This window comes from Artibeus jamaicensis, unplaced genomic scaffold (genome assembly GCF_021234435.1).
Source record: "Artibeus jamaicensis isolate MK-2021 breed Jamaican fruit bat unplaced genomic scaffold, CSHL_Jam_final contig_233, whole genome shotgun sequence".
NCBI classification, from domain to species: Eukaryota; Metazoa; Chordata; class Mammalia; order Chiroptera; family Phyllostomidae; genus Artibeus; species Artibeus jamaicensis.
The window spans coordinates 10,201,945-10,225,524 of record NW_026521486.1 but is presented as its reverse complement, the minus strand read 5'-3'; the positions used below and the strand labels follow the sequence as shown (position 1 = coordinate 10,225,524).

Sequence of the window (23,580 nt, the reverse complement as noted above, 5' to 3'; positions counted from 1 at the left end):
AAGACCCACTGCTGCAGCTGCCGGGCCCTCCAGCCTCCCTGGTTCCTGGCTCCTTTCTCATGACCGGTAGGTCCCTTCCATCCAATGATTTCTCCAATTCTTCACATTGCACATTAGGCTGTGTTCATCAAGTAAGAATCTTAAAATGGTTTTTAAACACAAAAGGCGCAACAATACAATCCTTTTGATGCACTTTGCAATTGCAAAACAAATAACAAAATCATTTTAGAAAACTCAGTTCCATCTAAAAAGCCTCACATTTAACAATCAAAAAATTTTTTTAAAATTCTGGTTACTAGATGTCCACATGACAAGCTGATGAGTCACCACTTCTGATCGGTGTCCAAGTCCAAGTCCAAAGACACAGGTCCCGCAGGCCACTTCCCAACATTCCAGACTGCGGACCCAGCTTTGCTGTGGGGAGGAAGTGGCAATATGGTACACAGTGGGTGCTCGCTTGTTAGGGGGGAAACAGGGAATGTTTTACACCCAGACTCCCCAAAGTGATGTTCTGGGAGTCATCTTTGTCTTTGGCACCCATAGCCAACTTTCGTTCCAGCAAAGGACGTGGCGATCTCTGGCCGAGACCGAACAGCGGTGAGAAAAGAGCTCCTCACAGGCTTCGAAAAAGGGAACTTGCAGCCACGAGGCCTGGGAAAGAAGCCGAGATTTGTCTCCTCATCGCAGGCGAAATGCGATGTGACATTATTTTCCAGAACCTTGACTTAAAGAGCTTCATTAAGTCAAGAAAATGAAGACATTTTTAGCACCATTTGCTGTATCTGTAGCTGGATTTTGGCTGTGAGTGCTGAAATGTCCCCTAATGAGCCATGATGTCAGTGTTTGGCCCTTGAAACTTGAGATTCAGTGACTTCAAAGCTTCAAATAAGTTGTTTTTGGCCAAATACTCAAAGTTCTGAAAGTTTGAGACAGTTGGTTTTTCAACTACTGGTCCAACAGCACAGGAAACTGAGTGCTTCTGCTTCTAAAGCTGACCGATCCTACTGCTGTTAGATATCAGATATCCGAGGAGTGTAAGCAGGGTCAGAAAGACGATGGTCCGTAGTGTTCAGATCACCACTGCACAAGGCAGAGGATCATGGACGTGGTGCTGTTTTTTATACAATCGAACGACTGACATCAGTCAAGGTCACCAGGCTGTTTTCATAACCACCACTGGTGTGTGACAACACAACGTGCCCCAGAAAACGTAAGGGGACATTCCTTCCAAATCGGGAGAAGTGACCAGCGTGTGAGCACAGTGAATTCACACTCCCGTCATCTCTGATCACCTTCCGCCCCCACTCAGCTCGTTAACTTCAGTCACTTTTTGCTCTAGCGTTGGTCTCCACTGGTTGAACTTGAGAAAGCAGTGTCTGCCCTTGCACGTGAGTCGATGCTGTAGGGAATATTCTAACACGTTTCACAGCAAAGAGGAAGTGAGTGTTTTTGTCACGGGGGTTGATTCCTTCAGTAGCACCCCTTTCCTGCAAAACTGCCAAGTCACCTACATCAGTGTTACCACCCTCAGCCCAAGTGTAAATGAAAAACGAGAAAACATGCAGACGCCGCCTGTGCGTCCCCTTGTCTACAAAAGACTGCTCTCCTTTTCTCTGTCTTGTCCTTTCTTCACAAAGTCTCCAACCCTCCTTTGTCAGTTTGACTGACTTCAAGTTCTAGTCCAATTCCCGCCAGTACCCATGCTGAAATAAAGAAAAACAACCCCACCGTTCCTTTTTTCACTCTTTCCTGACAAACCCAAACTATCCCTTAGGGAGAAACTGGAAATGAAGAATGAAGTTTCATCGAGAGAGATGTGGGAGGGAGAGAGGAGGAGATTTTATCAGGAGCTCCGCTTGACACACAGAAGGCTTTCTCAGGACAGGCACTTGGCAAAGACAAGACATTACCGAGAGCAAGACAGATGTTTGGGTAAAATATTGTGCTAATGCCTATTAAGCAAAACCTACCGTCTCTACTATTGACAGATGGTTATTTTCTTCCAAGTCCTACTCCTGGGATGATGGTAATCTTTTATAAGGTGCTTCCAACAGGAACGTAAAAGCAAGAAGAATTAAACTAAGGACCTTTAACAGTTTGACTCCATTGAGGCAAAGCCACGATTTCTCTGGGCGAGTGGAGAGGAAGCCTGTGCTGGGGTGTAGGGAGCAGAGAGAGACACAGAGGATGCAAGAGGTGGTTGACAGCGGGGCCTCCAGCACCAGGTCCCAGCTCCTGGCCCCACAGAGAAGAGCCCCCTTCAGGACAGAGGCCCGTCTGAGACTAGCCCACCTAAGGGGACTGGCCTCAGAGGCCGTGTTAGGGTGGGGATGAAGAGGCTGCTTTGTAAAGAAGACACCCCAGTCCAGGCCTTGCTGGACTTCTTGGATTTGCTGTTGAAATCTCCTACACTTCACGACTCCACCTTCTGATCCTGAACTGTACACTGGAGAACCAGTGATCTTCACCGACCACTCTTTCCAAAGCCCTTACACGTGGCAGGCCCTACATGAAGTTCCTGGGTGGCATGCCTGGCCACTGGAATAGGCATTAAGTATCTGTGCTATTTCCTTTGCAGGCATGGCCACCTGGCGAATGACCTTTGGCTCTTTAACCTCTCCCTGGAAAATCCTTTCTAGGAACTGTCCTCTATTCTGCTCAGGGTCAGCTGGCCCTGACCCGGGCCATTCCTCTCACTGTCTCAGGATTTCCTGCCACCTCCTATAACATGGATTTAAGGTAGTGGCTCTTCCTACGTTTCAGGGCTGTTGCTGTATCCTGGTTCACGCTCTGCCTACCCATCCCCCAACACCAATTCAGGGCAGACACTACACCAGTGAAGGCAGGGTCCATGTTGAATCACCTTCGATTCCCTGTGTCTTACACAGCACCAGTAAGCACCGGACATTGTCCTGTGCCCACTATGGTGTGGAAAGAGAGGACTAGGAGCCACCTGCTGTCCCCACATCCCAAGGACGGCCGTTGATTCCTACCCCCAAAACCTTCTGGTCTTCTTTCAGCAAAGGGCATCACTCTTGCACATGCCAAAAACATAGGGCTCATTCCTGAATTTCTCCTCCTATGTTCACAGATCCTGCAGGAGCAATATATCCGAGTGCTGGCTGCACCTCCTGAATTCTCCCCAACACTGCTGCAGCCCCAGGTGCTGTCATGTCTCACCTGCACCCATTCAACAGCCACCTTACCGGACACTCTGCTTCAGACAGTCTACTTGCCACTCAGCAGCTAGGTGACATTTAAAAATGGTCCTCAGATCCCATCACTAGTCTGCACAAACCCTCTGTCACAGGGCTCCCATCAAACTTAGAATGAACCCCAAATGCCTTACAGTGGATGTCACAGTCCCGCAGAGCCTTCGCCTCAGTTATCTTTCTGACCTCACATAATCCTCCAGTCCCGCTATGCCTGCCACACCGGCCCCGCAGATGATTCTCGAATGTGCCAAGAACTCTCCCACCTCAAGGCCTCTGCACTTGCTGTTGGCTTCCCACCCTCTTAACTGGGGAGTCTGCCTAAACACCACTCCTCAGAGAAGAACCTGTAAACCGGCCTGAACAACCTCACCCTGACCACCACCAGCCCAGTGTTTCTCTCACTTCTCCCGGGTTGTTCTTCTCCCTGGCACATGTCACGGCACTGCCCCCCAACACAAACACACACCTTCTCGTCTGCCTGTGTGACCACACCCAGGATGCAATTCGATGTTGGGTTGGGGTCTTTTGTGGCTCTGTCTCATCCACCACCATAGCTCCAGGCCTGGAACCAACACATAGTAGGCACTCAATAAATGCCTTGAAAGCCTGAATCAATAAGTATAGGCAATTACAGGAATCGTTCATTGATAGAACTGGATCTAAATAAGGGTCGTAATTATAGGTCCCTTACTAACCACCCACTCTGGGTGAGTCTCACATTATCTTATTTAAGTCCCAATTGTTGGAGACCTCATTGAAAAAAAAAAGAGACAGACGCTCGTTGACCCTAAGGAACCTGCCAACATGTACTGCAAAAAACAGTGAAAAGTTAAACTGAACTCCCTCCTCCCAAAAAAACTGTTTTCACTTTGTCTTCTGCCTCTGAATAGCTCTTTCCAGAAAATAAAAGTTGCATTCCCACGTGACAAGCAAGGGACACACAGGAAAGATAAGAAGCAGAACAGTTTCGACAAGAATGAAGAAAGGAAGGAACTTCCTGCAGACGGATGAATACTAAGATCTTCTAAACACCATTTCTGAAAGCCTACTGGACTCTGCCAGTCACAGCCAAAACAGGTGAGACTAACCCGGCAGCCCAAATGCACTACCAGGCCCCCCGGAGGAGAAGGGTGCACAGGGAAGAAAGAAAAGGAGACGCAGAAAGGAGGAGCATCAGGGTATCCTGCCTTGGAGTCATCCTGCATCCTTGATAAGGATGCTGTCAGTTGTCCAGGCAGGTGAGCTACTGCAGGGAGTACAAGGGGCTGTAAGCAATCCCAGCACAGAAAACAGGGGGGTCTACTCTGCCTTCTGCAGCTCGCAACACTGAAAGGAGGTGAGGTCAGAGGAAGATGAGCACATGATTCTAAACAAGGGCCTGGAAGACTTGGCTGCCAGACTGTGGTCCCACAAAAGTGGAGAAGAGAAAAGTGGGGGGAATCACAGACCCTTGTCTGCAATCACCACAGTATTCAGAGGTTGGTTGGAAGCCAATGGTGGGCGGAGGGTGACTAGAAATGGTTCACTCAGGTTCTCTCCTGATGAGTCACTTCAGCTGCTCATCAACAGAATCTCCAGCTGATAATTATTAAGCCACACGTGGGCTCACATTTGCATATGTAAAGCACACTTCCCATACAGCCACAATGGGAGGGAGAAGGCCGTTCCTGATGGAGGGGCTCTGGGAGGGTTGGGTGGGGCTCCAGCCGACTCTGTGTGTGCAGCTCCACACTAATCAATGCAGGCATTCAGCAGAAGTACACCCGCATCCCCATAATACACCATTTGTCAAAATCCAGAGCTCAAAGAAGAAGAGACCTCTCTCCCCAGATCTGAGAAGGGCGCATTCCACCACAATACCTGTCTATAAGAAATGTGATTAACCAGTGGGGCGCACCCAGGCACACGCATGCACACCTGGCTTGTTTCACTGGGTGATGGAATGGTTATTAGTTTCTTTGAAAGGAAGGCTTCTACACTCCCCACTTATTCCTGACACTTCAATCTCTGCACCTGTCGGATGAAGACACTGAGGTCCTGAAGAAGCCAGAAGAAAATGCAAACAGCATCCAGTTCTAAGTATCTGATGGCTTATCTCTGCTATGACATTGATTTTGGCTTGGGAGGAAGAAAGTTGTTGCTCATGTCTCTCCTCTCAGAGAAGAAGATGCCATACAGAGAAGAGTCATCACTCCCAAGAGTATAATGAGGACACTCCCCTTCGTCCTGGTTGAAACATTCAGGGACTTCAAAACACCAGTGTTGTCTGTGGATGCTACGACCTGATTGCAGTAAGGAAGCTCTCAGGCCTGTCTACATTTATCAGCTGTCTAAAATCAGGCCTTCTGAAGACAGAAACGGACAACTGGATACAAAACAATATAAATCATTATTCCTGCATCTCTTCATTCTTGCTGAAGTCTGGGTCCTCTGGGGCCTTCAGAGCCCTCGTCTGTAAGACAGGAGGGAAAATAATTCTGCGGGGACCCTCTTACAGCACCATCAGGGTGGGCTTCATTTGGAAGATCTTCTATTGATTTACATTAGACAGATGTGCCTTTATTTGACAATCAGCTAAGGCCATTTCTGTAACAATGTGCCCACTACGAAATCTACAATGCCTTTTTTGCTTAAACCACAAAGAAATTGCCAAATACTTTTAGCTTCAGTATCTTTCAAATCTAGGCAGAACTTGGAAGATATTTATGAACTAATTGGAATCCCTTTGATAGTTTTATCTTTTACCCAGTTGTCTTTCTTACATTTAACTTGACAGCTGTTTTTTGGGGTTTTTTGTTTTGTTTTTTACAGAAATTGGCCTTTAGGTCATGGTTTCAAAATATATAAAATACTTTTTAAAATACAAGTTCTTCTTCCTGTACTCATATTTCACTGCTTTATGTAATAATTACGTTATTTAATTATATGATGAAGACAGACCATAACACTTTTGGTAACATTACTAAAGTGACTCCTGCGAAGCACGCAATTCAACTGGTGGCCTCAACACAGCCAGACAGGTCTGAACAGTAGGCCAACAGGGGACTCCATGCGCAGTGGGCACTGAACAGCACTTGGACAGAAGCATGGAGGGACGCTTGGTTAGTGGATGTGTCCTTAGGTGCAGGTGAGTGAAGAATCTTTCACTGAGCACTTACCTTGTGGCACTGCTGGGAAAAGCAAGTGAGATCACGCCAAGGAGACATTTAGCATCCGGTACTGGGCGTTAGATAAGGACTTGGCAAAAACTCCTATTATTTATCTTCTTACATTGGTCAGGCCATTTCTCCCATACACCATGGAAGCTGGCTCTAAAATGACCCCCCCCCCATGAGGCCATTTCATTCCGATAAGAATAATCCTCCTTTACGTTGCTAGACCACTAGAGGATCAATTCAGATCATCTGTACACTGCTAGCCCATTGATCTTTCATGTAGGTTGCGTTGGCAGGGAAAGGACTGTTATCCACATGAGGCAAGTGAGATCCAAAGGCCCACAGCCACCCATCTCCATCTCCAGACACACAGGGAGCAGGACAGAGACCAGAATTCCCTCTCACGAGCTCACATTCCCTGTAATTGGTTCTAGTGCCCATTTTGCTGCTTATCGCTTCTATAACCTTGCAAGGGTTGCAAGTATTCACTGATGCGTAAGGGTGCATGGAAACGGATCTTCCCTGGAAATAAAGAAGGTTCACAGGAGAGGAGACCTGGAGAATCTACACAGGCCTCTCCGAGGACCTTGTCCTTCCACAGGAAACATTTCGGCAGATCTCAAGTCCTGAAGCCTCAGGCCGTGTTTCCGAAGTCTTCCGGCCCACACAGCTGCAGCGGAAGTGAGGCAGGTCTCCCTGGGCAGCGACCGAGCCAGCACAGAGGAGGAGACAGAAGGGGGACCAGCTGTGCTGACCTTGGGCAAGTAATTTCACACCACTGAGCCTCGATTAACAGGGAACACTGTTCTGTGTTACCGGGCTATGTTGAGAATGCATTTTTAAAAAGCCAATGGGAAAGGCCTAAGTAAGGTAGAGGGAATCTTCTAGGCAGGGGACACGATGTTGTTAAATGAAGTGACTTGGGACTTCATTGGGATTAGTATTACTGTTATTATTAGCAAATGTTCGTGCACCATATTATTTAATTTAGTAGTAAAAACAGGCATCTATCGCAGACGATAGCATTATCATCTTCCTATCACGAGGATAAAGCAAAACTGAAGACATACAATGTCCATGGAGCTCTGAAGAGCCGCCTGCGTGACTCAGCAGGTTGCAGGGAAGGCCTGCCCTTCTTCCGACACTCACTGCATTAGAAGGCTCTGGGATGTCACACTGGTTCCAGGAACGAATGTCGGGAATATACAGGACTGGTGTGCAGGTGCCTGCACGACCACCATCTGCTGCCTGAGGCCTGGAAAGACTCTTCCCTCTGGTTCTGGCATTAAACCCAGGTCCTGCTCCCTCTGATAAAAGCCGTGCCCAGTCCCCAAGCCCCCATCGCCTCTGCATTGAATGGCTGCAGTGCAACTGTATTTTCTATAATGCTACAGTGGGCCCAGAGCTCCAGCCATCAGGCAGCCCAACAGACCCCCCTCTAAAGGAGAGAACTGGAAGCAAGTTATCCCTACAATTTCTGAACCAAAGAAATGTGCACACGAGGCAAGGTCTCACAACATGAATATATGCAAAAGGACCAAGATGACCTCCACTGTGATTTGTATTATAATTTATGAGGCCGTGTGCTTATACTCAGGGAGGTCTGAAGCATGCAGCCAGGGAGCAGACAAGGTCACGGGAAACAAGAGACAAGGCATGTCCCTAAGGTCACTCTTACAAAAACAACATCTTCATACAAATGAAAAGGGCCCTGCACTTGTCAACCCATCTGGTCTGTTTGGAACTGTTATTTTGATTTCCTCTCATCGACAAGCACATTCTGAACAAGCTCCAATAAACTAGTTATTCATTCATTCCCACATCTATAAAGCATCTGCAATATGACATTCGTTTTCCATGGAGCAGCTTCAAGCTCAATTAGGAGAAAGATAAGTAAAGATAAAATTACAATGCAAAAGGATAAAGTGGAAGGATTAAGGACAGTGGGATCAGGAAGCCTGCAGAAGCGCCTCCTAAGCTGAGTCTTCAAGGTTCAGGGAGTCACCACGTCCACAAAGAGAGTTGGGGATGAGCGGCAGGAAGCAGGATTGAAAGGAGACACGTTCAAGCAAAGAAAACAGCCCACACAAAGGCTTGGAACTGTGGATTCTAAACTGCATGTCACGGTGGCCCAGGAAATCCATCGGGCACCACAGGGTATTTTCAAATTTCCAGAGAAGCAAAGCAATTCTCAGTATCTGCCAAGCACTGCCTGAGCTACCTAATCAAGGTAGTTCAGTTTCAGCATTAGATAGTACTGGAGTCCGTGTGTGTGTGTGTGTGTGTGTGTGTGTGTGTGTGTGAGTTGAAGCTGGGTTTTCAGAATCTGCTATGACAAAAAGCGGTGACTGCATGAAAACCAGTGTGCAATGGTGTCTGGGCCGATTCCAAGGTTTGAGAAGTTGTCAAGTACCCAACAGGTAAATACATCCCATAAATAAGTAACTGTGGTTATTTAAGAGTAAAATAAAATTTCCTTCACTTTGTGTTTTGTTTTTTCAAGCAGCTACTAAATTGGTGGAAAAAATTATTCCGACATTGAGTGGTGAAAAAAATTAGAGACATTGAGGGCCACGAGAAATGGAAAAATGGGGAATCTGTGGTTTAGAGACTAGAGGGCCACATGCTCACGAAGGACAGAAGATACTTTTCATGTGACTGAGGCACTGAAGGGAAGGCAAGGCCCAGTGAAAGACGATGTGGAAAGATAGGCGGGGCAGATCACAGAGGGTCTCACAGCACCTTGAAGAACTTGGCCTTCGTGCTGAGGCCAGTGGGAGCCACACACGAGTTTTAAACGTCCCTGCTGCAGAAAATACACCACCACGGGAGTTTTATTGGCCCCTCAGAATGGCCGCATTTCACAATCCGTCACGTGGGTACCACATGCTGAGCCCACACTGAGGAAGGAGGAGTGAAGCCAGACCAGGTCTGATGAAAGCCCGGCTGAGTTCTCTGCAGAATGGCTGTCTCCCCTGATCCACTGAACCAAAGAAAAAGCTCAGTGTAAAGTCTACAAACAAAAGTCATCAGGATCTCGCATTTATATGCGTGTCTCATAGTCTAAAATCAGTCCACCCACAGTGAACTGAAGTCCTACCTCGACCCCTCACACGGTAAGCTGTTGATGTGCACCCCCCCATTCCACATTGTTGCCAAAGCTTATGCTCCATATGCCTCTAATCCCTAAAACAACTTTAGACACAAAGAGACAGCTGCATGTGAAATCTGAATTGTTTAGCTTCAAGAGTATTTGATACGTTCGGCACGCTGAAACAATCTTTGTTGTCATTTCTCTGAAGTGTCATGGGAGATCTTTAAGAATGCTGGCTATTGTCCACGTGTGTGATACATTTAACAATGGAATAAAGACTGAAAACTTAGCTCGGAGAACGTTTGGTATATGAAAGTATTTCTCTTTAAAATGTGATGTTTGGGGAAAACTTTTACCAGGCTTAGAAATGCTTTTATTGATCTGAAGCTAAATGGGTTACATCACCCAACTCCTCCAGCAGCTCCCCAAGTTCGAAGAGGGTTGTGTACAAGGCAATCATTGTGGTCTTAGAGAAGAGGAGGAAGAGAGAGGTTGTAAAGGCTGGCCTAGAACCAGCACGCAGCCAAGGAGCCAGGACACTAGCGGCAAGCTCACTTGTACGGACAGGACATAAACTGTCAGGTACCAGGGGCCAGTCCCAAGATCTCGAGAGAAAAACCTTCCAGCTCTGAAAACGGAAGCAGGAAAAGCTGTCTTATGTTTATCAGCCTTTCCACCTTGCTACTCTTGGGTCCATGACAAGTGAACTCTGTCTAGCGGAGCAAACAAACCGCCTCTCCTACCGCCCTGGACACTCACTGCTTCCCAGGGAGGAGGAGCAACTAGATGCGATTGGTAAGATCTGCGCATGCTCAGCCTGGCCTGGCTCCCCGGATCCTTCACCGGCTGTCTGCCAGTGGAGAGTCTGGGCCACGTGTCCCCAGGGAGGGGGCCTAATGAGCTTTGCTACCCAGCGGAGGCTGTCTAATGTGGGTGAGGAAATGAGTCTACCTGGTTGAGACACATTCACTAAATGGTTTTAACAAAAAAGTAGTAATTTCACCTCTTTCTGCCTGGTCCTGCATCTCTCAGTTCTTGTCTCAGAAGTAAAAGACGGCCATGTTAGTTATTGATCCCTAAAAGCTCAACACTGGAGAGAAGCCTAAGCATCACGTCAGTTAGCAGACAGGCGGATCTGGTAGACCACCGATCATGTGCATTTCGCCAGTATCTACGGAGCGCCTACGATGCGGAAGCCGGTATGTGATCTGCTGGGGACACTTGGCGGAAGAGGCAGATAACGGCCTCTTCTTGTGCGCTACTTACAGTTCGCCAGGAGGACAATCGACCCCTGCCAATCAATCAGTTAGTTCTAAGTGTTCTATGGATAAAGGGCCCGAGACCGGGGGACCACTTTCAATACCATGCACTCTCCCTCACTCCCAGACGGCTTCGCTACCAACCCCCCAGCAAGCCCTACTACTCCGCCTGCCCATCACCTGTTCGGTTGATCGGATTCTTCCCACCCTCACCAGCAAGTCCGCACCCCAGACCCGTGCTGGTCTCTGCCCTGACTGCTGCAGTCTTCCAAGTGATTCACTTGGATCCACTCTTGCAAAAAAAATTGTTTTTATGTTAAAATAAACATAAGGTAAAAATGACCACCTTAACTATTTTTTAAAAAATATTGTTCAATTTTTTTTTTTTTAGAGACATGGAAAGGGAAGATGTGATAGAGAAACATCGATGGTTTGCCTCTCGCATACACCTCAACTGGGGACCAAACCTGCCACCTAGGCACGTGCCCTGACTGGGAATCAAACCAGAGACCTTTCACTCCACACTACCACACCCAGTGAGCTGAGCCCCACCAGCCAGGGCCATCAGAACTGTCTCCAAGTGCAGAGTTTAGGAGCATGAAGTCCATTCACACTGCTGTGTGGTGATCACCACGTCCATCTCCACGTTTCTTTTCATCGTGCAAAACTGAAACTCTGCTCCTGTCCAGCACGAACTTGCCCTCCCACTGCCCCTCCAGCCCTGGGCAGCCACCGGTCTACTTTCTGCCTCTGTGGTTTTAACAGCTCTAGGAACCTCATGTAAGTGGGGGTCATAGAAATGGGTCTTTTTCTGGCTTATTTCACTTAGCACCGTGCCCTTGGCCTGGATGGGTTTTATTTCCATTCTAGTCATACTTGCCAGCATCCGGTAGCACCTCAAGGGGCTTTTGTTTCCTTTAACAAGTTCACATAAGAGTGGAACCTGACTTGGGCTGGTTCAGAGAGGGCGTGCCTGAGAAAGTGAGATTCGATCCAAGACTTGACAGACAAGAAGAAATCAACCAGGCAAAAGGGGGAGAGGTAGAAGATCCAAAATAGGAGGGCAGGAGGAAAGCCTAAGGTAAGAAAGAGGTTGGCTTACTTGGGAACCTGGAAAACAAACACACACAACACAGAGGCCAGGGTGGGGGGAACAGGCGAACAAGGAGGGGTCCAGATAAGGGGCTGCCTGATGTGCAGAAGGAAAGGCCTCGGCAAACTGATGCTCTGATCCCGGAAGTTCTGGTATAAATGGTACCTGCTCTTGAGGGACTTGCCAGAATTGTCTCTAACTATCCAAGATCATGCCCCTCACCCCACAAGACTTATATGCAGGACATGACTAATTTCCTGTATGCATTGCCTCAGTTAATCCCCCCAGCAGCTCTCTGAAGAAGCCATTCTCTCCAATTGAGAAGACAGTAAATTGAAGCAAAAACAAGGTAGGCGACTGGCCCAAGGGCATTCAGCTATAACTCGAAAGAGCCTGGGACAAAGATCTGTCTTCAGCATCCATGATACTATCACCAAACTATGGCTCTTGTAAAGCCTGGAGGTGTTTTGTTTTGCTTTTCTTAATGCTTAAATTCTTATTCCCACAGACAGTTCTATGGTTCTGATGTATTATAAACACCCACGGTATAACTTGTAGGTTGATATTTTGGTAACAGAAAATATTTTTCTATTGCATAAAACATCAAAAGCGGCTCACGCAGGTTCACTGCTCACTGCTCACTATACTTGATATGAGAATCAGTTCATAGCTCCGAGCTTCCTGCAAAGAGGCCAGATTGTGGGCATGAAACCAGGGGAGCAAAAGCCCGTCGGTGAGAGGTGGGCGGTCCTCTGAGAAATGTCACGGCCCACGTGCAGTTCCTGGCGTGTGAGGAAGTGGGTTCAACCTACACGTCATGTGGTTCCAGATTCCAAGGCCAAAACCTAGCTAGCCAGCTAAAAACAGTTTATAAAGATTATGAAGGAGAGATCAGGATGGCATGAGAGAGACTAGGCAAGTAAGTGAAAAGCCAAAATGCACATTAAAGATCGATAAAATTTAAAAGCTGAAGTCTGCAATAATACGCACCATGAATATTAGGAGGATATTTTATTCCCGTCAAGACTCTGAGATGCTTGAATAAGGGTTGAAAATGTTTCCTATAAAGGTCCACATACTAAATATTTAAGGCCTCCTGGGTTACAAGGACCCTGTGGACACTACCCAACTGTGCTACTGTAGCCCAAAAGTAGCCACGGACAGCACATAAATAAAGCTGGGTACCTACAGGCTTTATTTACAGGAATGTGCGGTGAGCCAGATTTGACTTGCAGGCCACAATTTTCCAACCCTGTCCCTGAAGGTCAAGAACAAGTCTTCTCACATCCCTCAAGGCTCTAATAAAGAGCTTGGATATCACACAAGAAAAATAATGACAATGTTTCCCCATTTTTTAAAAAAATGTTCACAAAACCCAACTCTGTGACGCAAACATTATTTACCCCCATTTTACAGAAGAACTGAGGCTCAGAGACCTTGAATAGTTGGCATGGGGACCGCCCAGCTTGCAAATGGCAGAGCCAGGAGTAGTATCCAGGTGTGCTGGCTTTTAGCATTCAGGCGATTTTTGGCAATGCCATGTGGCTAACTGCTTAAGGATGGACACACATTCCTTTGGGGAAAAGATGGGAAGACAAGGAAATGGTCCTCAAGATGCAGCAGCTCCAAATGGCATCCAGTGCAGTCTTTCAGGAGTGAGCAACAGAATCACATGCAGTTTGGCCCAACTCGAAAAAAGACAGTTTACCATTGACACAGGGAAACTGTAGAGGAACACAGCCCTCTGAGTCTGGTGGGAACTGGAAATCAAGGAAGCTTCCCGTCCACCTCTCCCTCTCCACCCCCCTTCCTCCCTTCCCTCCATCTCTCTCTGTCAGAAGCCTGAGGGTCTCTTCATTCTCGGGTGTCGGCCACATTCTCCCTCTCACCCAGCTGAGGGCCTCTGCTGGCCCACAGGTGCCTGCATTCACTCTCCAGGTGACACGTGAACAAATCTACCTGCCGGACTGGTGCCTTTGCTCTGACGCCATCCTCTCCTTCTGCTCTAGACCCACAGCTTATCATCAGCGTTTCTCTGTGCAAATTATGGGGATGGGGTACTCTGTCCTTCACAAGCAAGCACCGGGATGAACTAGGCATGGACCACCAGTACAGTCTTAGTCCACTCAGCCATGGTCAAGGACGGAGCTGGCCTGGGGTGCCAGACACAGTGAGGAATGCCGGAGCCACAGTAAAACACCAGTTGTTTGAGAGATGGGCAGACACACTTCGACATGTCTAATATCAGAGAAAAGAATGGATGACTGGGCTCCGCAGCCCGAGAGGAACAGCAGACAGGGCGGGGGAGCACAAAGCCAGCCTGGAATCACAAAAGTACTCAAAAGAAGTGGGATGTGTTTACTCAGTTCAGGGCGAATCTGGAGGCCTTGGAAGGAGACCAAATGAGAGTGATAAAAATAATCTTATAGAGAAAAAATCCAATATGCCAAACTATAAAAATACAATTGTGGAAAAGGCTGTTCTTATTTTGTGTAAAGGGATACAATTTACCAGTTGTGGAAGGAAGCTGCTCTTCATCCCCAAAAAGCACAGAATGAGAAGGAACAATTATGAAGCTGGGACTCTGGCCAGTGTGGCCCAGTTGGCTGGGCGTCCTTCCACAAAGCGAAAGGTCATGGGTTTGATTCCTGGTCAGGGCACAAGCCTGGGCTGCAGGTTTGGTCCCCAGTTGGGGCACATACTAGAGCCAACCGCTCCGTGTTTCTCTCATATCGAAGTTTCTCCCTGAATGTGGGCCTGAGACATTGGGGGAGGAGAAATAACTGACACTGCCCAGAATTCTTCACTTTATATAAGACTTCAATCCAAAGATGCTAGACTAGGGAACCTCATTATTTTCTTTGATTGCTCTGTCCAAATGGTCCGCAAGACTCGAGAAGATAAATCTCGGCTCAAGTCCTGTTTTTAGCGCCGGCACCAGAAGCTGCTCGTTCCCTCTCTCCGGCTTCTCCAGGCTGACCCAGATCTGGCAGCATTTCTTAATGACATGCTGAGACCCGAGGGGAGTGTGGTTAGTACGTGACATGTCTGCCACAAACCCCGGGCTGTGTGCACCACGCGACAGGGCCTTCCTGACAACTTCGAGGAGGAGTCACGTCTGAGACCATTTTGCCTTGTGATGACCAAGACATTACAGTGGCAACAGAAGTGACATCTCCATCTGATCCCCTTCCTTGACCTTCTACTAATACAAGCGTTTACCTCTGGGGAAGCAGTGCTCAAGGGCAGTGATTCTTAATTAGCAAAATTATGTGAAGAGCTTTGGAAAAAAAACCACACGCACGCACACACACACACACACACACACACACACACACACACCCACGCCAGGCCCTTACCCACCAGCTCCATCCAATTCAGCAGGTATGGACCAGGATCTGGAAATCAGCCATCTGCAGAATCCTCCAGATGGTTCCCTTACATAGTCAGCTTCAGAATCACAGCTTCAGGGCATTACTTAAGCAAGGATACACAGGCACCCTGGGAAAGGACCCCTGCGGCCCAAGGAGCTAGATTTGGTGCTGCCTGTCCAGCAACGGAGGAAGCTGCCTGGAGAGAACCACCGAGTCACACATCCAAGGGCTGGCTCAAGAGAGGCCTGAAAGCAGAGCCCACTGGAGACGTGGTAAGAGGAGGATCACTTGTGCATTAGGTGGGAGGAATCTGCGTGGGCTTGGAGTTTCATTGAAACCCTGCGAATCTAAGATTCAAATGGGGACAGCATGTCCCGAGGCCTCTGAAGAGGTGTCCAGGCCACGCAGTGATCAAATATGATGGCGGAGTCTGAGCTTCCACTTAACTGCACTTTCCCAGTGTGCCTTTCCTTCTCTTAGTTATCCAAACTCACTCTCGAATGCTCTCAGGGTGTTCTAAAAACAAACTCTTTCCCCAAACACCTTCTTGAACTGACTCGACAAACATGTGCTATTTAACACACAGCTGAGCCTTCACCTCTGGCTAGAACACTCTTTCTCCAGATCTCTCCACAGCTTCCTCCTCATCTCCGCAACGGAGTCGCGGCCCAGACGCCACCAGCTCCCAGACACCTGCTCCGACCACTCTCTGTCTCCGCCTCCCACACCACCTACCCCGGGTTATCTGCCTCCCCATTTTTCCTCATAGCACATAACACAGCTTGACATTGTATTTCTAAATGCAATTTCTCTCCTCCCATTAAGATATGTTTCCCTTGATTAAGGAGTTTGCTTTGCTCATTGTTTTTTCCTCCCGTGTTTAGAACAGTACCTGACACCAAGAAAGAACGTAACACCCACCGAGGGAACTAGGAATGGGCGGCTCCATCTCCTCTGTGCCCACCCTTCTGCTCGCCACAGGCGACTAGGAGTCCAACGGTTTCCCTGCGGAGTTTGTTTGTTAAAGTCCTAATGCCTGGGACTTCAGAACGGAACCTTATTTGCAAACGGGGTGGTGGTGGATGTACTAGTTAAGATGAGGTCATACTAACACAGAGTGAGACCTTAATCCTGCAGCCAGTAGGACTGGTATCCTCACGAAATGGGGAATCTGGAAAGAGGCCGGCATGCGCACAAGAGAATGCCCTGCACAGACAGCAGTAGGGCTGCCACAAACCAAGGAACTTCCAGAAGCCTGAGAGGGGCCTGGAGCAGGTCTTTCCCTAGCACCTTCCCAGCGAGCACGGCCCCGCCAACATCTTGACTGTGGACTTCTGGCCTCCGGAACTGTCAAGATGATCCATTTCTGTGGCTGGACCCACTTGATTCGTGGTACTTCATAGTGGCAGTCCTTGCAAATAAATACGCAGGGATTCCAAATGGAGGAAGGGCCATTCCAGTCTACGGTTGTTCACAGTTGCCATGTGGGCCACCCAAAGCAATGTGCCATGTGTCCAGTTTCATAAAATGGGATTTCCACAGAGCCCGGGGACACTGATAAAGGTGGCAAGTACCAGAAGTAGACAGGTAGATGTGACGGCCACTTCCAGGGGAAACACACTCAGGTAAATTCAGAGGCACAGGTATGTTCACAACAAAGTCAGTCAGCGGTGACTTGCCTGGACCTTTCTGACTCCAGAATCAAGTGGGAGTCCAAAGGGGATCTTTGATAAACAAACGTATTGATTGGGCTTTGCAGTCATTACTGTCGAGAGTGGCTCATGCCCGTACCCATCAAGGCTTTGGGGGGGGGTGTGAAAAACAACCACACAGCTGGGCCAGCCTCCTGGTCCCCAACGATCAGGCTCCTGGCTGTGGAAAAGGGCAAAGTGCACCCATGAGTGTGAAAGATGCGTCTTGTGTCTCGCAAGGAGAGTCCTGACTCTCAGCTGTCTCACTGACGCGCCACCCAGAAGGCAAGCCATTATCAACTCAGATGTCTTCACAGAGCACCCCCTTGTCATCTGCTTTCAAAAGAACTGAGAAGATGATGTTGTTGGAAATGTCATCTGCCTGGTACGCAGAAGCGGAATCAAAGTGCTCTTTGTGTTAAATGTGACTATCATCGCGCTTCAAATCCAGAGCATAAATGCTACTAATACCCTCTGCAATCACCCACCCGGTTATCGGCTGGAGGAGGCTGCGGAGACGGATTCAGATTTCTTAATTCTGCTCCTTATTTCTTTTTTCTTGTTAATTTAAAAATATCACAGTGTTTTAATTGAACTCAGTTTAATGTACTCTACCTGCCAATTCCAACACACTTCATTACTTACATTGCCGGGAAAGCACTTAAAAATCAAACTGCACAATTTGTACTTGTACGTCTTTAAGGTGGATTTATACCTGAAGGTGTCCAATAGCTGGGGCAGCGTGGCTCTGAATATTAAATTCTAACAAGTCGTCATGCCCTAAACACATGTAGAGAATAATGGAGAGGGGTCATTACTTATCAGAGTAGGTAGCTATTAAAGAGAGAAGTTGAAAAGTCAATTTGTATCTGTAGTTGTTAGCAGCAAAGCCTCCAGGGCCACGCTGCCCAGGTTCCCGTCCCAGGTCTGCTGTGTACCAGCCTTGTGTCCTCAGGCCCACGACTTGTGGGTTCTGTGCCTCATCTTCCTCCTCTGTGAAATGGGAGTAATAATAATACCTGCCTTCAAGGGAGGGTGGTGAAGATTAAAGCCGAAAGCATACACAGAGCCGTCAAAGGGGTGCCTGGTGTACAATGAGCACAATTTAAGCACTGGCTACGCTATTTCCTATAATATTGATAATCACCACGACTTGTACAATAGTAATAATCCCTGCCCTCTGACGGTGACTCTGCCAATGAGATTTCCAGCAGATGCCCTGTTCACCTTCTCTGCTTCTCACAGGTAAGGGGGGTGAGGTACCCTGTGTTCTCTGAAAGTGTTTGCTAGTTTGGGATTTTTACTTGGAGGGTAATCTCTAGACATCTTAGAGCAGAAGACGTGAGATCATCTGGCAGCCATCCGCCCACTTTGGCACCTGTGTGCCCGCTCATGCCAGCCCTGGGCTGAATTCCCCTGGGCAGCCTTCGCTGCCCCAGGCCGGTGAAAAGAACACAGGGAAAGACAAGGTACATAAATGAGGCGGTTACAGCACATGAAGGCACAAATCCGCTACAGCGTGGCCTGGAGCAACCTGATGCGAACAAGGAAACACAAACCATCACGTGGCTCATGGCATTCCAAATTTAATGCCATGACGATCTGTCGTGTCCATGCCGGGAAAGTGACACAGCATCACCCAAAATACTAAAGTCATACTGGTGATCTGAACTTTTTGTTAATTTTGCAGGTGTTAGAAATATTACATACATCTGTTATACTGTTTATTAGAGAGTTTATCCAAGCGATCTCTATACAGAAGTTATACCATGTTGCACATTTAAGTACTATTATGATGAAAATAATTTATGTTGACACAGGGGTCTGTGAAAATTGGGTACCTTGGGAGAGGGATTATAGATCCTCATATTGAAAAAAACTTAGCCCTGAGAGAAAAAGAGTGAACAAAGGGCCCGTGATCTAGCCCTGGCGTCTCTCTTCCCCCACTTCCACCTCATCCGTCATCAGAGTACCCCATGAACTCCCCCCGTCATCCAGGCCTCCTCACTCAACCCCCAAGTCCCCCTCAACACCCATGCGTGGAGCCTTCTGGCTCCTGCGGGCAGAAAAGGAGCCCTTCATGGCTGGCTCTGCCGCCCTTCACGTAGTCTTCCACTTCAGCAACTACCCCCGAATGAAATCCTCTGTGGTCACATCTGTGTTCTCAGGACAGGGCAGGCTGTTTGACACCAGAGACCGTGCGTGTTTGAATCAGCAACCTCCCGCGTCTACTGCGCTGTCTAGCACACAGCAGAAGCTTCGTGAAGATGCGCCAGTGAGCGTCCCACCTGCGGCGGCTGCAGTTACCCAATCCCAGAGAAACGCCAGAGCACCAGCGGTCTGATCTCACTGGGACTCGGGAGGCCAATCCTTAGCCCAGAGTGACACCAACAGCAAAAAGTAGGGCCGGAAGTTCAAGCCCAGGTTTCCTGGCTCCAAGCCACTGCGTAAAGAGTAACATGACAGTGACGATGATAGAAACCGTAACAGGTAATGTATTATAACATCCCGTACGACTAGCTCTGTGCTAGGCACTTCGCATTTGAGTTTATTCTTTAGCCTTTTAACACCAGAAGATACGTGCTGCTCTTAATTTCATGTATAGAGGGGAGGAAACAGAGGAACCATGAGGCAGTGTACCAAAGTCACACACCTAGTAACTGATACTGGAACCTGCCCCAGGCCTGCCTCCCTTCCCGGCAGGCCGGCTGGGCAGACTTGCAAGGACCCCTCTCTGCAGCCCTTGCCAAGGAGCCCACGCAGCTCCAGAAGCACCAGCTGGAACTGAGGGTTCTCTGCAGAAAAGTCCAACCCCGTTGGGACGGCAGTTTTCAATCTTTTCCATCGCATGGCACACATAAACTCATCACCAAAATGCTGCAGCACACCAGAACATACATTACAGTTTTGGCCAAGCTGACCAAAAAAAATCAGTATAATATTGACTCATTCACATGGCATGACTATTGTTGTATTGGGTGTGGCCATTTTTGTATTTGACAATCTGAGGGAAGAGAGGCCAGTGCCCCGACTCATCAGTCAGGTATTACATGTTTTAAAAGTTCTTGCAGCGCACGGGTTAAAAATCGCTGGTTTGGGACACGCAGCCCTTGTGCGTTACTAGCAATAGTCCTAATAGCAGCAAGACCGCTCTTGCCCGAAGGCTGTCCTTTGCCTGCAAGCCAGGATGGCGGGGAGGTGCGAAGAGTGAACCATTCTGAGATACTAACATCACAGTTTCACAGTGAGAAACTCTTTAATAAAACATGAAGCAAGATTCCATACCAAATGTGCTTGCCCTAAGTCAGCAGCATCAGAAATCACCGTGGGTGGGATGGCTGGTGGATGTGCAGTGTGTGGCGGGGAGGAGTGTCGTACGTCACCTCTCTCCTGGCATCTGTTCCCTCCTCTGTCCAAGCCCCCACCACAAAATGGACAGCAGACTTGCACAGAACATACGAGAACCATGATACAATCATCAAGGCAAATAAGAGCACAGAGATCTACAGACCAGCCCAGGTGACCCACAGGTTTTACATCCTTCGTGTCCCTGGCACCTACAGGGCGCAACCCGCCCTCAAGAACCGAGACTGGTGCAGGAGAAGAATCCGCAGGACCCTGGGGGGCTTCTCCTTTGAGCAGCAATCTGGTGTCTCACTGACTTCCTGTGTAGTGCTGTCCAGGAGCAAAGGGGTCGCCCAGTTAGGGAGAGAACCCCGGGAGGGACTGGGGAACCCCAGGACCTAGCTCATCGGGAGGGTCACTGTGTGTATAATAAGTGCCTCATTAGCACAGGGATGAAGAAATACGGTTGCCAAGTGAGCGACCGTGAAGCAGGGAACTCATCACACAGAGCTGCCCCCTCTTCCTTGCACCTCCGCCCCTGCCCCCAGGATGCCACTCTAATCCACTGGGCTTCCCCTTCTGTCCTTCCCCTTCTCCCCCAGCCTCCCCAAGGCTCTGAACTTTTCCCTCCTCTTCCTCAAGCTGCCAGAGGACGTCTGCTGAGGCTCCATGTCACCTTCATCTGAGGACATCCAGGTGCCTGGGGTGGCACTGACACCGTCTCCAAGCTCCTCACAGCAGAAATCCCCCTTGGCATGAGCACGTGGCTAAAACATAGCCCAGCTAAACCCTTCCTTCGAATGTGCACACAGGGAGAGGGGTGAGAGAGCCGCTGGCTGGGGCAGGGGTGTGGGGGGGCGGCTGTCACAGGCCCTGGAAATGAGAAGGGTGAGGGCCGGGTGACGGGGGCCTGGAAACCCTCGGTCCCAGGGGAGGCGCTGAGCCAGTGCAGGGGGCAGGTGGGGAGGGGACACTGATATGCAAAAGAAGCCCCAAACGATTCTGCCAGAAAACCTGAAGGCAGATGCGGACCTTCCTGCAGGCATCTATCAAGGCTCGTGGGGATTCATGGAACTAGGAGGACGGCTAACACACACTATCACATGGCATTCAAAATTGCATCCCTGACACCCGAAGTGTGGAAACCGGCCTGCCCCGTGGGGCAACTGAGGTAACACGGGCTTTCTGTTTGGCATAATTAGACCTCTCAAGGCACACACAGGAATAACAGCACCCAGATCCCCGGGGAAGTCCGTCTGAATGCCTGTTGCTCCTGGCCCACACGCCCGGTCAGACTGAACCAGAGTCCTAGGCATACGTCTCGGGAATGTGCATTTTTCACAACCCTCCCCCCCCAGTGGATTTCATTCCCTGCATGAAGCTGTGGAACCAGGACCAGGTTCTAATTCTGTCACTTCGGATTAGGACAGCTCTGGAAGATGCCCCTCACGTGAACAACGTCCCTGCCGACAATGACCGTGGGTCTGGTGCTCACGGGCCCACCACACTGTAGGGAGCAGAGGACTAACCCAACCGACACCAGGACAGCCAAGCGCATGCGCGCACGCACGCACGCATGCATGCACGCTGCATTCCCAGCCTCGACTTCCTCCGCTGCAGGAAGTGGATGATCCCGGCAGCAACTCCGCCTGGCTGGGCAAGAATCACACTGGAGACAGTGTGGGGGGTGATTATCAGAGGGCCCGGCACAGGAGAAGTGCTCAAAAGATGATGCACTGATCTGTGGTAGCATCTACGGGCCCGTTGGTCCACAGAGTGCAGGTGAATAGAATATTCTGAGTATAAAACCAAATGTGGCAAAATGTGCAAACTGCCCCCCTTCCTGTGGGCACCTGAATCTTCAACCCATGAGGAGCTCAGGGATGCAGCGGGCTTCTCAGTCGACAGTGGACCAGGCTCTGTAACAATGTCTCCTCTCATGAGCTGGAGCTTAGGACCAGCCCTGACTGGCCCCTACCCCCTTCCCCTGGCACACCCAACCCATCACCGAGTCCCAGAGGCAGCACGGTATGTCCTGAATCTGAACATTTCTCAGCACCTCCACAGGGACCATCATGGCCTGGACCACTCCCACCTCTGTCTTGGGTTTAAAAAGCCTCTTTCCTGGTCCCCCAACTGCCAAATTCCTTCTAGCCAACACTGTCTCCGCACAGCAGGCCTCTGCTCTAAGCCCACTGAGGCAGAGTTGCCAGGCTTAGCAGATGAAAATACAGAATACCCAGCTATGTCCAAACTAAACAATTATCCAAGGTTGATCTGCCATTCCCATTTAACTGGCCGTCCTATATTTTTAATCCACCAACCACGTATCCCTGGCTCCCCGCTGCACTCATGAGAAAAACCTATCATCTTGCCACTGTCTGGGGACCACAGCACTTCCTGCTGGCCGTCTCCTGCCTGGCCCCAGGACCACCACACTCGCCATTCCCTGCATCTGGAACACTCCTCCTGCAGACCCCTGCTTGGCTGCGTCCCCTGGCCGCATGCAGGCCCCTGCTGCTACATGGCACCTTCGAAGGCCCCTCCCTGTCCCCACTCTCCACCCAGGCCCTCAGGCTCCGTGTCTTTACCTTGCCTATTATCATTTTTTTTATTGAAAGAATTGATTTCTGATCCAGCATCCTTATTTGAAAGGAAGTTTTATGAGGACGACAGTTATCTTAGTCCTCATAAGGATACAAATGCCTCCCCAGAGCCGATACCATGAGTGGCACGTAGTAGGTGCAACATAAATATCTGTTGAATGGATGTTCGAGGAGGTGTCCCAGTCCAAAGCCTCCCGCCACCAGCAGCAGGTACCGCGGTCTCAGTTACGCCAGGTGACAGGATGAGAGGAGGAGGAGGGAGGGAGGAAGACATTTATTCGTCAGGTAGGCCCGATGCCAACATGGGTGCTGCCCACCTAAATAGAACAAATACCCCAACACCAACTCTTGTCCTACTTCTCCTGGAACGGGGGCCCTCACACTGCCTCTGTCTCGATGGTAGACAGACACACAGGCCCACGCACAGCGTCACAGGTTTGTTCCCTCCTAAGCTGCACCAGGACCACACGAGGGGGCAGGGGAAGGTTCTTGCCTTCATTGTACTGGGGCAGGAAATCAGTGCTCAGAAAGGTTAGATTTCTTACCCAAGATAACACAGCTGGTAAGGGACAAAGTCAGGATTAACTGTAGCAAAAGGTAGCCAGTTCGAGGCAGGGACTCAGGCTGCCTGGAAGAAATCCTGGCCCTGGCCCCTCTCTACCACAAGGTCTCTCTAGGAAGCAGTGACAGGAGAGGACTCGCCTCGCCACCGTGTGCTGAAGCTTAAGGGTCCCGCCTGGCACACGGC

The 23,580-nt window shown here is 49.2% G+C and overlaps 1 protein-coding gene across 6 annotated transcripts in view; it reads right to left on the bottom strand.

The window, feature by feature from the left end:
• LARGE1 (LARGE xylosyl- and glucuronyltransferase 1) overlaps positions 1-23,580 on the bottom strand; it is a 439,612-nt gene that overhangs the window by 248,570 nt on the left and 167,462 nt on the right. The window lies entirely within an intron of this gene.